The sequence below is a fragment of the Oryctolagus cuniculus genome, chromosome 3, assembly GCF_051225735.1.
Source record: "Oryctolagus cuniculus isolate XC-2025 breed Fujian yellow rabbit chromosome 3, ASM5122573v1, whole genome shotgun sequence".
Taxonomy (NCBI): domain Eukaryota; kingdom Metazoa; phylum Chordata; class Mammalia; order Lagomorpha; family Leporidae; genus Oryctolagus; species Oryctolagus cuniculus.
Window position 1 is genome coordinate 133571704 of NC_142869.1, and position 14964 is coordinate 133586667.

The window sequence follows — 14964 nt, forward strand, 5'->3', positions numbered from 1 at the left end:
ATAGAGAGGTATTCAATTTGGTTGTTTGTTATACTTGGTTAGGAATATGTGACCAAAATAGAACCATATGTGTTCAAGCACACAACAAAATCCATCAAAATTATGTCTGGCAAAAATAAGTATAATACAGGAGGGAGACAAATCTATTCCATAAGAAAAAAAAGTTTCAAAGAAGTATCCTGGGCATTTTTAACAAGTGTAGAGGAAAAGTAGATGGATGACACTTATGCTAATATGTGAAAGTGAGGTACCTAAATCATCCATAGAAAATCTGCCTCTTCTCACTTGAACTGCTGAAATTCAATATCTCAAGGCATTTATGTTAGAATAAGATTGACCTTTATACTAATATAATACATTTGGGGAAGCTACATTGAACTCTACATTTCTCCTTTAGCAAAGCCAAAGAAATTAAGTGCATATTGTTGTTAAATAATGGAAGTAAGTGCATGTGAAACCACAGTGAGATCTGAAAGAAAGCAATTTTCTACTTTAGAAGACACATGTATAAAAGAGAGGTGCAATGCACAGGGGGAACCATCCTTTGAGTGAGGGAGACATGGCTGGCTCTTTTGGAGACAGAATGATATCTGGAGAATATGTGTATTTGTGATTGGCATCTGTCATTGGCCCTTATTTTGTCACATCTCTCCCATTAGTGAGCAAGAAGCTTCATAATTTTCAGTGAAATTTACCAGAGGTATTCCCAGAGTTTTATATCTGAAGCTTGATATAATGTTCTTGCTAAATTACAAGTAATCCCTTTAATATCTTGTTTACAGTACATAGTGGTTTATCTTCCAAGTGCCTTCAATAAAACATAAAAGTTATCTACATCAGGGCACAAACAGTAATTATTTTTGAAAGTTATAAAATATTTTTAAGTAAAATATTTTCTCATTTCTGTTAAATATATTTGTCTACTTCTAAAGGCCCTTTAATATTAACAAAGTATTGTCATGAAAAGATACACGTTAACACTTAAAATAGTCTAGTTTTGTTCTGGAGGCAGAGATGGATGGTTTACCTTTAAAAATTTAAAATGTAGCAGAAAAATACTAAAAACCAATCAGCAATAGCAACCATATACTTTATGAGGCATAGGTTTATTTTATCTTATGATCCGTTACGACTATTCTAGTCTTTAAGACCATGGCAACCTGTGAGGTAGAGAGTTTTTTCTCAGACATCTCGGAAAGTGAAGAGTGAAGCTAAGACAGAACCTTAATAATCCATTTCAGAACCAGTGCCTGCAACGGCACACAGAAGAGGGACATAAAGAACGAAAGACTATTGCTCCAACTCATAACCCCTTCATCACGGCATTTGGGGTCATTATTTGAGCAAAGGGAAAAACCTAACAGAGATTTTCATTTAAAAACAAAAACGTAGGCAAAAGACATGAATAGAAATTTACCAGCAAAGAATCCAACAGGAAAGTAAATATAATTAAATTTAATTAAAATCTTAAATGACTTTAAAAAAAAAAACCAAATAGGAAACAATAATTTTACTTCTTACTCTCCACATGAGCAAATAGGAAAAGACTGAAAATGCCTAGAATTGTAGATGTCACAAAGATTGGTCTCTCCCACATCATGCCAGTAAGAAAATAAAGTACCATTCATCCTGGAATCTCATTACTAAGAATAAACCTCCAGAGATATATTAGTAATTATAGAAAGAATTCTAAGTAAGAATGTTCTCAAAGGCATATTTTTTAAAGATTTATTTATTTATTTGAGAGGCAGAGATTCAGAGAGGGAAGGAAGGAAAGAGAGAGCTCTCCTATCCACTGGTTCACTCTCCACATGGTCACAACTGCCAGGGCTGGGCCAGGCTGAAGGCAGGAGCCAGGAGCTAGGAGCTTCTTCCAGTTTCCCACGCAGGTACATTGACCCAAGCCTTGGGCCATCTTCCACTGCTTTCCCAGGCCATTAGCAGGGAGTTCATGGAAAATGCTCATGGAAAATGGATAGGAAATGGACTTGCACTGGCACCCATATGGGACGCCAGCACTGCAGGTGGAGGCTTAACCAACTGCAACCCATGCTGGCCCTACAGATGCATATTTTTAAAAGTAGAAGTTTGGGAACAACCCACATTTCTACCAATTAGTAATCTAACTATGCTGGGACATCTAAACTGATTTGAAATGATCATGATTATAATTTTTTTGATCCTCTTCCTTTTTCTGTTCCTCATATAAACTTATGCTTCTTCTGTGTATCTATGCGCTCCCCTGTGTTTTCCAACACCCATTCAGCTAACGAAGGTCAAACAACTGGCTGTGGACATTAAGTGGTCAGCAGAAGTTATGGGTGGTACTTTCATGCTGAAGTATGTATGAATCAATCTATGGTAGCTTTTTAGGTACTGGGGTTTGACTCCCAATTTCAGCTCCTGATTTCAGCTAATGCCAATGATGACTCAAGTTGCTAGGTTACTGCCCCCCTATGGGAGACCTGGATTGAGTTTTCAACTCCCATTTTGGACCTTGGCTTTTGCCAGTATTTGGGGAGTGAACCAGTAGATGGGAGTGTTCTGTCTCTCTCTGTCTCTTTTCTCAAATAAACAACAATTACAGCAACAACAACAACAACAAAAACCACTTGTATGTAAGTACTAAGCTATTTCAGAAAACTGAATGATTTGGGATTAGGAAAGGGGCAGGAGAGAGAAGAAATTACACATTCTCTTTTAGCACATGACTGGGGAGTGGTGGGGAAACACTGACACTCATTGGATGGGAAAAGCCACGTGGGGATAGAGCTCTGAAGTGAGGGAAAAGAATTAATGTCATATTTTCACACAGAATTAAAGAATACTCTAAAAAGTTCATGGAAAATGCATATTGTGAAAAGACTATGCTTGAATTTCATGAAATTTTTTTTCATGAAAACAAATTTGCCTCCCAATTCTAGTTTTTTTATGAGGTTTTCAAAATGCCCTCATAGGTGTCCATTAATGAATCCTTGTAATGAGATGATAACTTTATTGGAAAATTGCAAGTCTCTGGATTAATGGGAGGAAAAGTAGGCTACTTGATCAAAAAAGAGAAAGAAAAAAGCAACAAAATAAAAAAAATAGTCAATATAAAATAAGAGGAAGAAATAAAATTAAGCATAGTGCTTATTACGCTAAATGTGAATAACAAACTTTTCTGCTAAAACACAGAAAAGCATGAGAATAGTTAGAAAACATGCATTAAAAATTAAAACATTTAGAACAATGTAATAAGATTGGGATACAGTGGGTTAAGTGATCACCTGGATGTGAGTACTGGTTGAAGTCTTGGCTACTCTTATTCAAATCCAGCTCCCTGCTAATGTGCCTGGGAAAGCAGTAGAGGACGGTCCATTGAGGCCGTTTGGAGAGTGAACCTGCTGATGGACCAATTCTTTCTCTCTCTCTCTCTCACTCTTCTTTCAAATTAAATAAAATAATCTTAAGATATTGAATTTTGCTTCTATATTATCAGAATATTTAAACAGGATGGAGGATAATCTGATTCAAAAAACAGCTAGGTTAGGAGAGCAATGAAAACAACATTTTGAAAAACTAAGCTACTTATGGAAACTCTTTAAAACACAAAAAGATTTTTATTTAAAATTCCTTTATAAGGCCAGCACTGTGGCACAGCGGGTTAAGCCACCCCCTACAAGGCTTGCCTGCCATGTGAGTGCTGATTCAGCTTCGGGTCACTCCATTTCCGATACATCTCCCTGCTGATGTGCTTGAGAAAGCAGGGCAGGGGCCTGAGTGCTTGGGCCCATGCTACCCGTGTGGGGGACCGAGATGGAGTTCCAGGCTCCTGGATTTGGCCTGGCCCAGCCCTGGCCACTGAGGCCATTTGGGAGTAAACCAGCAGATGAAAGATAGTCTGTCCTTCCTCTTGCTCTCTCTCTCGCTCCCATCCTTGCTCACTTGCTTTCTCTCTGCCTATCTCTCTGTAACTATGGCTTTCAAATAAAGAAATATTTTTATAAAACTTCCTTTACACAATCGTAGTGCAGAATTTAATGAGAACATGATATTAATCAAAGGGTAAAGCGACAATTTAATAAAGGATATAGCTACTTGGGTACTGAGCCTGAGCCTGGCATGCATCTGTCTCCCTGAGGGCTGCCCAAGGCTACCCCTGGCTGTCCTTCTCTTTAGCACATAGGACAAAAGTGGGGGATGAGAGGGTGGCCAGCAGAATAAAGCCATGCCTGTTACTCAAGATATGGTGTGATGTTTAATACTAGTCATACGAAAGGATAATAGAAACTGGGGGTTACTGCCGTCCACTAGCAGAGGTTAAAGATGTGTCCAGACACTTTGCTTGTTGAGGTGGAAGAAGGAATAAATTGCCATGCTTACGTGGATTCAGGTGGAATAAAAAATCATGCCAAAGGAGCAAATTAAATGGGATGTATACTACACTGAACCCACAGGAATAAATGCTGAGACTTGGAAAAAGAAAGAGCAAGCAGCATTTTCTCTTGACAGAGCCCTGCTTACCATGTAAGGAGCCCAGTCCTTTGCCAGCAAAGCCAAAGGCAACCCAAAGAGTCCTGGGAACATGCAGTAGAATTTTATGGTTTTTCTTTCAGTCATTTGCCTCTTCTGCTAACACCTGCTTTGCAAATGTCTGGTTATCTTGGAAGTTCTAGGGAGAAGCTATTCTATGCAGTCCCTTCTTGTCCTGAGGGGATGGTAGTTACAGTCACTGAACTCCGGCTTCAGCATTGGTTGGATGTTCAGATACCTTAACAAGGCATTGATTTTAGTGAGCACTTAGCACATTGTAATCAGGAGGAGTGAACTTCCACTTTGACTTTGACCTTGTCTAAATAAGATGGATGTCTGCAAACTCAAAAGGCTTCCATAGCCTTGGCAACTCATGACAAGAGCCTAGGGAGATTACTGATGCCATAAACAAGAGTGTCAATTTGTTAAGTCAACAACAGGAGTCACTGTGCACTTACTTCTCATGTGGGATCTCTGTCCTTAATGTGTTGTTCAATGTGAATTAATGGTATAACTAGTACTCAAACAGTATTTTACACTTTATGTTCTGTGTGGGTGTAAACTGTTGATATCTTTACTTAATATATTCTAAATTGATTTTCTATATATAAAGATACTTGAAAATGAATTTTGATGTGAATGGAATGGGAGAGGGAGCTAGAGTTGGGAGGGTTGCGGGCGGGAGGGAAGTTATGGGGGGGAAAGCCATTGTAATACATAAACTGTACTTTGTAAATTTATATTTACTAAATAAAAGTTAAAACAAATATATATGTATATATATTTAAAATGTGAAATGCTGAGTGAAATGCTGAGCTATAGAGAGAGGGAGGGAAAGACAGAGATAGCTTTCATTCTGTTTCATTCTCAAGTGACTGCAACAACCAGGGCTGGGCCAGGCCAAAGACAAGAGCCCAGAACTCCATCAGGGTCTCCCATTTGGATGGAAGGGGCCCATGTACTTGGGCCATCTTCCAGTGCTTTACCAGGAGCATTAGCAGAATGCTAGATAGAAAGCAGAGAGCTGGAACTTGAATCAGCTTTCATATGGGATGCCAGCGTCATAGGTGGAGGCTTAACTGACCGTACCACTAGGCAGGCATCAACTTGAACATTTCCCATAGTTTGTGTGATTCAGTTCTAATACTTAAGGATAACAGTCTGTATGCTGTGTGTACTATAGAACATAATTACAGCTTAGAAGTTCTCAAGAATGAGAGCATGGCTTCATTGATTTACATTTGTTTCTGGGGTGCTATATCTTTAAAATATTAAAGCACATAATAAGATAATTGTTACCAGAGAAATTGCAGTTCTTGTCTTCGTGCAAGAAAGAATTCAGGCGTGAGACAGAGAGTAGTGGGAGGTAAAATAGCAAGGTTTATTAGGGAAGGGACATCCCTAAGGATGGATGGGCACCTCTCCAGACAGAGCCTGAAAGACTGGGGGGGGGGGGCGGGGAAGGAGCGAGGTTGCATGATTGAGTAGAGAGAGTACACCTGACCAGGCCAGGTGGGTGGCTCAGCAGAGGCAGAGGGCTGAGCACGCCCGCTGTCTTGTTGAGGCGGGTGTGTGTGTGTGTGTGTGTGTGTTGAGGAGATGGGTCTTTGTCTTCACACATCTCCTCCTGAAACAAAGGATTTTATGGCTGTAAATACTAAGAAGCTTCTATCTGAGTTTTCCCTTGAAGGTATCAGACAGGAGGAAGCCTAGCTGGCTAGTCATCCTGAGTTTAGAGGAAGGGTGAGCAGGACCCCCTAGAGAATGGGGATCCAGAGCAGGGTGTTTGAAATGCAGATACTGGGCTGCATCTGGGAGGTTGTGGAAGATTTGTCAGGCAGAAGGGGCGGGGACCTCCACCTGGCAGGTTATCAGGTAGAAGGGGGCAGGGCAGGATGGGAACACTGGGCTGCCCCTGAAGCATTATCAGGATGACTTTGAGATGTAGATGCATATGCTGGACTTAGTCTGGAGGCCTTCCTCACACACACATAAGCTCATACCTAACTTCCTGCCTAACATTCCCCTCTCAAGAGGTATACCCAAAATTCTTCTTTGGGATTATGGATGGAGTTCTGTTTTCTGTAACTTCTTTGAAGCTGGCATGTGGGCATTGAGGGGGATTTGGGTATTTCCTCTTGCTACCTGTCTTATGGTGTGCAACAGTGGCCTTGGAAAGACTGTGCTGCTCGGTCCAGAGGGCTGCTCAGGTCGTCCAGTGGAATGGGCTGGAAGTCTTGTCTGACGACCATTTGGAGTTTGAAAGCTTTTATTCTGTTAGAGACAAAACGAACAAGGGCATTAAAAACACACGGTCCAAAGAGAAGTAACAAGATTACAGATGTTATTGGGCCAAGGAGAGGAAATAGCCAGATTTCTGTGACCAGATGTCAGGCCAGAAATCCCAGCCCTGCTTGGCCTGGTCCTGGAGCTGTTTGGCTTTGTCCAGGAAAAGTACAAATTTGGGTTTGTACCTGTCCAGTCTGATTGACCCAGAGACAACATTCTTCCTGGAACATGGCACAGACACCTCCTGGAGCAGCAGTTAGCATGTCCAATATTGCTTTCTTTCATAGCCTTTTGTGACTTCCGCACACCCTCTTCAACTTACTTGAAACATTCCATCATTTCCACTCCAGTCTAGAGTAAACTAGCCATCAGGATAAAGTCATTCTTACAAACCATGTCCTTTCCTTATTAAAAAAATTCTTTCCTTCTAACCTTCATTACCAAGAACACTCTTTCCTTTCTAACCTTCCTTACCAAGCACACATTTTTATACTTGTGGTGTTTTCCATGGGGTCTGGTTGGCTCTTTCTACCTTACTGGGAGACTGAGGTCTTCATGCAGAGTGAAGGTGCTGGGTTATTCCTAGGGCCTTACAAATCCCCTGTGTAACCTGGGAGGTGAGGGAAGACCCATTGTCGCTTTGTAAAGATTTTGCAAGACCAAAGCGTGGGATAACTTCCTTTAGGAGAGTTTTGGTCACTTCCTGAGCTCTTTTAGTTCTGGTTGGGAAGGCTTTTACCCATCCAGTAAAGGTGCCTATAAGTACAAGCAGGTAGGTACCTATAGCATTGACAGAGGCTGTGTAAAATCTGTTTGCCAGCCTTCCTTGGGGTAAGTTCCCTTTTGCTGTATAGACCCCTGGGAGTTATTTTCTCTTGTCCTTACCTAGTTCTAGAGCTCTGGTTAAGTGATCAGTTCTGCTAACTGAGCAAAAGTTCCTGGGGGCAGAGCACGCTTCAATAACGTGCCATGCCGTAACTGTTGTATACCCTGAGAAGCAGGTCCCATCTGACAAAGCTGCTTCCATCTATGAACCAAACTTCATCTGTGTTAGGGGGCTGTCTTTTAGGTCCCTTCTGCTGGCATAGATCAAGTCTATAGTCTCAGTACGGGAGTGGAGGGGACCACCTTCCCCCTGGGTTAGAGTAGAGCAATGCCTTATTTTTACCTGAGGGTTTTCTAGGAGGAGGACTTGATATTTTAGTATTCTACTATCTATGAGCCCTTTTGTTCTAATAGAGAATTTATTTGATGTGAGGTATAAAGGGCAGTATTTTGCCCCAATGTAATTCTTTTTTTTTTTTTTTTTTTTTTTTTGACAGGCAGAGTGGACAGTGAGAGAGAGAGACAGAGAGAGAAAGGTCTTCCTTTGCCGTTGGTTCACCCTCCAATGGCCGCCGCTGCAGCCGGCGCACCGCGCTGATCCTGGCAGGAGCCAGGAGCCAGGTGCTTTTCCTGGTCTCCCATGGGGTGCAGGGCCCAAGCACCTGGGCCATCCTCCACTGCACTCCCTGGCCATAGCAGAGAGCTGGCCTGGAAGAGGGGCAACCGGGACAGAATCCGGCGCCCTGACCGGGACTAGAACCCGGTGTGCCGGCGCCGCAAGGTGGAGGATTAGCCTATTGAGCCACGGCGCCGGCTGCCCCAATGTAATTCTAGATACCTCATCTTTCAGCAAAGCAGCTGCCGCTATCATCCTTAGGCAGTGAGGCCATCCTTGTGCAACCATGTCTAAGGTTTTAGAAAAGTAGCCCACAGGTTGCTTAACAGGTCCCAGTTCCTGAGTTAACCCTCCTAAGGTGACTCCCTGCCTCCCAGTGATGTGCAGCTGGGAGGGTCTCCCTGGATTTGGCAGTCCTAGCACAGGGGCTTTAGTCATAGCATCCTTTAGCTGAGCAAAGGCTGTGGTTTGCTCTTTCCCCCAAAGGAGGGGGCTCTGCTTTGGCTGCCTGTTGAGAGCCTGGTTTAGGAGCTATGCTGTTTTCCTGTAACTAGGAACCTGATAGAGAAAACTGGGACTGCCTGAAGTTTGCAGAAGTAGGAATTTGCTGAATGGCCCATATCCTCTCTGGGGCAGGTTTTCTCTCCCCAGGGGTGAGGATAAGGGTTAAATAATTAACACTCTAATGGACTAGCAATGCTCTGTTTTCCTCTGGATACCCAGTGGCTAGTTTTGCTAGGAAGTTAAGCCAATGTACAAGACTAGAGTCTCAGGCTGGGAAAAGAGACAAACCAACAAATCATTTACATTTAACCATCTACATTATGGATTATTGTGCACCCCCCTCAAGAGATAGGCCCTTTAAGTCCTCAGTGAGGACCTGTGCAAATAGGTGCAGGACTATCTGAGTTAGCTGTTACTAAAAGCCCTGTTTTTAGGAACTGGCAGGGAGGGCTTTCTAAGCTTAATACTATTGGATAGACTTTTAAGGCCTGGCTGGGTGTGTGAGGCCCAGACCTATCCATGGGGTGCTGGAAGAGAATTGAAAGAGATGCAAATCTCCTTTAAGGGAGGCGCCCTGTTGACTTGCATTACATGGCTGGACTAGGAGGAGAGCTGAATAGGAGGCTGATAGAAATAGGCAACTTGTGTTTCACTGACCCTAGGCCATCCCCAATAGCAGTGGCTGGAGCTGGAAGCTGGGCAGAGGCTGGGCAGAGCCAAAGGCTTTTTAGCTCAGAGCCACAGGGTCTGCGGTTCTGAACCAGGAGTCCTTCAACACCCAGGGCAGTTCCGTGTCCAGTGGCCATGCTCTTGGCAGATCTGACAGAAGGCATTGGGCAAGCAGCTGTCGTGACGGCAAATGCCCATCACGACAGCTGCTTGCCCAATGCCCTGGCTCCTTATATCAGCAACAGGTGCCGTTTGGGGTGCATTGGCCTTGCTGGGTCTCCTTGATGGCAGATCACCGCGTAAAGCAGCCATTGATTGGCCTGTTGCCTATCCTTTGCTGCTAGGTTGCTCCTCGTTCTCCTGGTCTCTAATAAAGTAGACCAAGGAGGCAGCCTCTATGATGTCAGTCAAGGGGCTGCTCAACCCAACCCTGATTTTTGGAGATTTTTTAATATCAGGGTGAGCTAGAAAAACTATGGTCATGGGCAAATACTGACACTTAGTATTTTCCTGCGAGTTAAGACCGTGCCCAGCAGGAGAACTATGACCTTTCAGGTAAGATCAACTGTGGTGACCTGCTTGCATACTTTGAGGTCATCAGTGCAACTTCCTATCTATCCCTCAGTTTGGTTTAAAAGGGGAGTTCTGCCCATTTACCACATACATCGAAAAATCAATCTAGCTGTCACATTATTTCATAGTTTAACCTCTTTTTCTGGCTATGCTGTTTGGTGCCCTATACTGTGGCCAGGCATTATTACAGAAAAGGTCAGTCATCTCTTACATCAGGTCTGGGGATCAAACCATACGTCACAGTGGAGAGTCCTGCAGAACAGTAGTAACTTTCCTTCCGGAAGAGAAAAGGGAAGTGAGGCAGCGAGTCGGGTCTCCAACCTGACTTCCTGGGCTTCCAGATTTAACTGGTGGCTTAACCAGTGCTTACTGTGTAGCCTGACTTAGAGGAGACATTGTGGCAGAGGTCTCTGCCATCCTTTGGCTTCCGGGTATTTACCGTGTAGCCAGTGGGTTATGGGCCTGGGTTTCCGGGTTTAACTAGTATTACCGTGTAACCCATAAGTTTAGGTTTTGGGGCTTCCGGGCTTTCACCGTGTAGCCTGTGGACACTAGAGCTTTCTTGGGCTCCTGGAACCCAGTGCTCTAGCATCTGCCACAAAGCCATCTCCCGTCGTCTCTAAGTCTCTTTTGGAACATTTTCTCCCTTTTGGCTAGACCTCCCCTGTGGGGAGCAACTGGGAGCAACTGGGACTAGACTAAGTTACTCGAATTAAGACTTATTCTATGCATCTGCTCTCCCACAATATGGCACTGGGAGAGGAGGGAACAGTATCTGCACAGCTGCCTCTCACCAACTTGACAAGCTGCAGGACCTGCTCCTGATTGCAGGAAAGCAGTGTACTCGGCATGTGGGTAGCAGAGTTGGGATTGGTGGAAGAGGACTATAAAGGAGGAGAGTGACAACATGCACGGGGAACATCTATCTGAAGGAACACCTGTGCAGCCCCCGAGAGAGCCAACCGGCGGTGTGCCGCTCCCCTGCGGAAGTGGGGAAAGTGGCAGGGGGAACCGCCCTTCCACGGAGGTGGAAGGGATGGTAGCCAACCCGGGAAGAACCAGCAGCAAACCCAGGAAGGGCCGAGCAGACAAAAGAACAGCGCAGGGTCCTGTGTTGTTCCTCCACGAAGAGGGGGAGCGACACTTCCCTTTGATCCACATTTGAACTAGCAATACATTTGAACTAGCAATGCCTGGTTATTCAGCGTTAGCTGGATGGAGACTATGTCAGTCCCTCTTTAAAGGATCTGGCTTCTGAGCTAGAGACTGGAGCAGCTAGAAAGAAACATGTTTACAACTGAAGTTTAGCATCATTTCACATCTTGGCACCACTTTTAATCTAAACAGCCCGATAGGTTATTATCTCTGCAAGATGAGAGATATATCTTTTGACATCTCCAGGGGCCCTCTGGAGATACCAAAAGTCCAGAGAATTTAGAACTTGATTTTCAGAAAGTCTGTTAAAGGTGCCAAGAGAACTTAGAGTATCTGGTCAAAATAGAATTCCTTAACATCCTGAAATGACAGCCATTAATTTAGGGTGATTTTAACACTTTTAGACCAGATCTAATAACAGAGACAGTAGAGTACACAATAGATTACTTTGGCAGAACATGAATTCTATGTCTCTTGTTGTCGAATAAACCAGAAATAAAAACCTTGAACATTAGAGTTAGCACACAAAATCATCACATAACTCAGAATTATTTAACAGAGTCAAAAAGAGCTTACAGGACCTAACTTTAGACATGGCAGAGTAACCGATTAAGCAGACACTGTTAAAAGAGACATTACAGTTTTTGCAAAAACAGATTCCAATATTTATGATTTAGACCATTTCCAGATATTTACTAACATTAGTGCACATTTTTTTAAAAACCCCATTGTTATAATAGATGATCAGACTTCAACTTTAGGTCAGTGTAATTTTGGCATTAGCACTCAACTCTGTAGTTACTTTTACATAGTCTTGAATTGTCATGTATGGACAACCTATGAGAATACATGCTAACAAACTCAAACAGTCTCTCTTATCAAATTTGAGATGTTAAAAGTATGCATAATACATTTTCCCAAGTTTTACTTAGCACCGATCCCTAGATAACTTAAAACAGTTATTAATGAATACCATACCATTATCTGGATTAAAAGTCAAAATTACATTTCCCATGCTTTTAAGTAACATAAGGATAACACCTGAGCAGCAACAGGGACACTAGCGCATGTTTACAACTTTGAAAAGATCTTCATCATTAAGAGAAACAAGTTTAAAGCATAACAAAGACATGTAAAACTGAGCCAGTGAGCCAGGAGCAAACCAAGCAAAACCGAGCAAAACCTAAGGGCGTTTGCATTAACTCAATTCTCTGAACCAATCTGTATTGGCTTACTTTAGTTAACAAAATAAAGGCTTGTATACACAGAATTTACTCTCATTTTCATAAGACCACTCTAGCTGGAAAGCAAAAACATGAATACAGCATAGGTCACATAATCTGAATTGACTCTAACAGCTGTTGCTTTAACAAATTTTAAAGTCTCATCCTTTGAGAGTTCCAGGGATCCCACTGGAAGCCCAAAGTTGGAAGACTCGGTTTAGAATTTAAGCAGTCAGAGAGTCAAACAGTTTAGCCAACAATTAGTACGTTTCTGATCAGTTGGGTAATCACTCAAACATTAAAACAGACAAATAATGTAAACAACTTTGCGTTGCAGTTTTCCCAATCAAGACTCGTAATGGCAATAGAAAATGCGAAACCTTCAAGACAGGTGAACGCTCTCATCAGATAAGTCAGGGACAGCAGAACAGAAAAGAACTCATCATCAGAGTATGAGCCCATTGCTTAGGTAAACCCATCAGGTTGGAAAGGGTTAATGGATTATGGGTTCTGGCTCCCTTAGGTAAGGCCAGCAGTAGTATTGAATTGGAAATTCCTCCAGGAGAGGAAAAAAAAAGCAGCCCTGCGGGGGGGGGGCGCTCTCCCTAGAGATATCTGGCTTTGCCTGCCTGGGTGCACCAGGCCACATGGACTGGAATAGAGTGCAGAGGAAGGCTGTGGTCCCCCATTTACAGGGCAGACTGCACATGCCGGGGCCTAGCAGGACTGGCTGTGGGGTTGGGTAGGTGCACCCTTTCACCAAGAGTGCTGGGAACCTCCTATAATTCAACCAAAGCTAGATCAATTAGGACTACTGCAAACACTCAGTCAATTAAAACAGATAGTTAACTTTAGCTCCTTTCCAGATTCAGTCCTCAGGCAATCAAAGCTTAGCAACAGTAACAGTTCACAAAACTTTAAGATGCACCAGAGCTACCATAAGCTGCAAAGACGGAAAACGTTCTACCAGGTTGGAAGTGGTTAACAGGTAACAGCTTTTTCCTTTCGGTGGAGAGACCTGTGAAATGGTGGAGAGACCTGTGAAATTTCCCTCTTCGTTTCTCCAGGCCAGCAGTATAGGAATGCAGACTAGGAGAGCAAAAGAGTGGGGGAGGGAGCCCCGGGAGGAGGAGGAAGGCAGAAAGCCACATGTGACAAGATGTGAGCAACTGCCTTCACCTTCCCCTACAAATCTCAGCTCGAGGAGAGCATAGGGAAAGGCCCCGATATCTGGGGGCTGAGTGGGGTTTGAAATCTCCTATCGCTCAAGATTGCCCACTACCTAGTTGTCTGAGTTTACCTGGAGGGCCAATATTAGCCTCGACCTAAGCTAAGCCCTGCTCGCGTAGCAGTAGGCAGCGTGACCAGGCGTCCCCCAAGAGAGAGACCTGCTCCTCCGGTCGCAGTCCGGCCACCAGGAAGCCAAAGGGAGCTCAGGGGGTCTCCAGGCTCTCAGCCAACTGCCCTTCCTAATTTCCCTCCCATTCCTTACAATCCCTCTGGAGTTTCGGCCATAGCTAAGCCATGGCTGGGGGGAACTCCGTGTTCTCGGAGAGTTGTGGGGTGCCGGACACTCAAGGGTCACTTCCACAGATCCAGTCCTGCTTGAGGAAAGGAATACTGACCTCCGATGTCTGTTCAAACTCCTGGCTGGCTCGCCAAAAATGTTACCGGAGAAATTGCAGGGTTCTTGTCTTCGCGCAAGAAAGAATTCAGGCGTGAGACAGAGAGTAGTGGGAGGTAAAATAGCAAGGTTTATTAGGGAAGGGACATCCCTAAGGATGGATGGGCACCCCTCCAGACAGAGCCTGAAAGACTGGGAGGGGGGGAGGAGCGAGGTTGCATGATTGAGTAGAGAGAGTACACCTGACCAGGCCAGGCGGGCGGCTCAGCAGAGAGGCAGAGGGCTGAGCGCGCCGTCTGGTTGAGGCCGGTTGAGGCCAGGGGTTTTTAAGGAGATGGGTCTTTGCCTTCACACATCTCCTCCTGAAACAAAGGAGGAAGCACCTGGCTCCTGGCTTTCTCTCTCTGTCTCTCTCTCTCTCTAACTCTGCCTGTCAAAAATAAAAAAAAAAAAATTAAAAATTAAAAAACGAAAAAAGTTCTTCAAATGGAACATTTTAGTACAAAAACTCAAGCTATGAAAAGGATATTATAAGGGTAGTTAATGTTGAAAAACTGAAATGTGTTGAAAGGGCAGAAAATCATTGTCTAGAAAAATATAAAATTTATTTGTACTGATAAATGAGAAAATACCAGTTTTGAAGAATGCATTATTACAAGGCTACAGTAATAAAGTACTAGCTACTATTTACTGAGTAACTACTCTGTGTGTGTCGTTACTCTAATACTTTGAAATGAACTATGTTAATCTGTTTTTATCCCTGATAGAGGCTTCCAGAGGGAGTAAAATAGAGCAAAGTTACATATGTGCTGCTTCACACTCTCAGTTGTTCATATTTGGTAACTAGAGGATTGGGTTGGAAGGGACAGTCTCAGTCTTAGTAAAGAAATAACTATGACTTTGGTATTTGATTCTGTTGCTTCAAAAGCTCTTAATGCCTATTACCTTAGATCATGGAGGAAATGTGCAAA

General features: G+C 43.5%; 1 long non-coding RNA gene across 2 annotated transcripts; it reads right to left on the reverse strand.

Annotated features, from left to right (window-relative positions):
- Window positions 1–5852: 5852 nt before the first annotated feature.
- On the reverse strand, window positions 5853–14330 carry LOC149127519 (uncharacterized). 2 transcript variants are annotated; one of them, XR_016231274.1, is made up of 3 exons: window positions 13995–14330; window positions 6661–6789; window positions 5853–6142 (listed from the first exon to the last, which is right to left on the reverse strand). It is a non-coding gene; the product is annotated as an uncharacterized LOC149127519 (long non-coding RNA). The 2 variants fall into 2 exon arrangements; XR_016231273.1 differs by lacking the exon at window positions 13995–14330 and adding an exon at window positions 10203–10269.
- Between the last annotated feature and the right edge of the window lie 634 nt (window positions 14331–14964).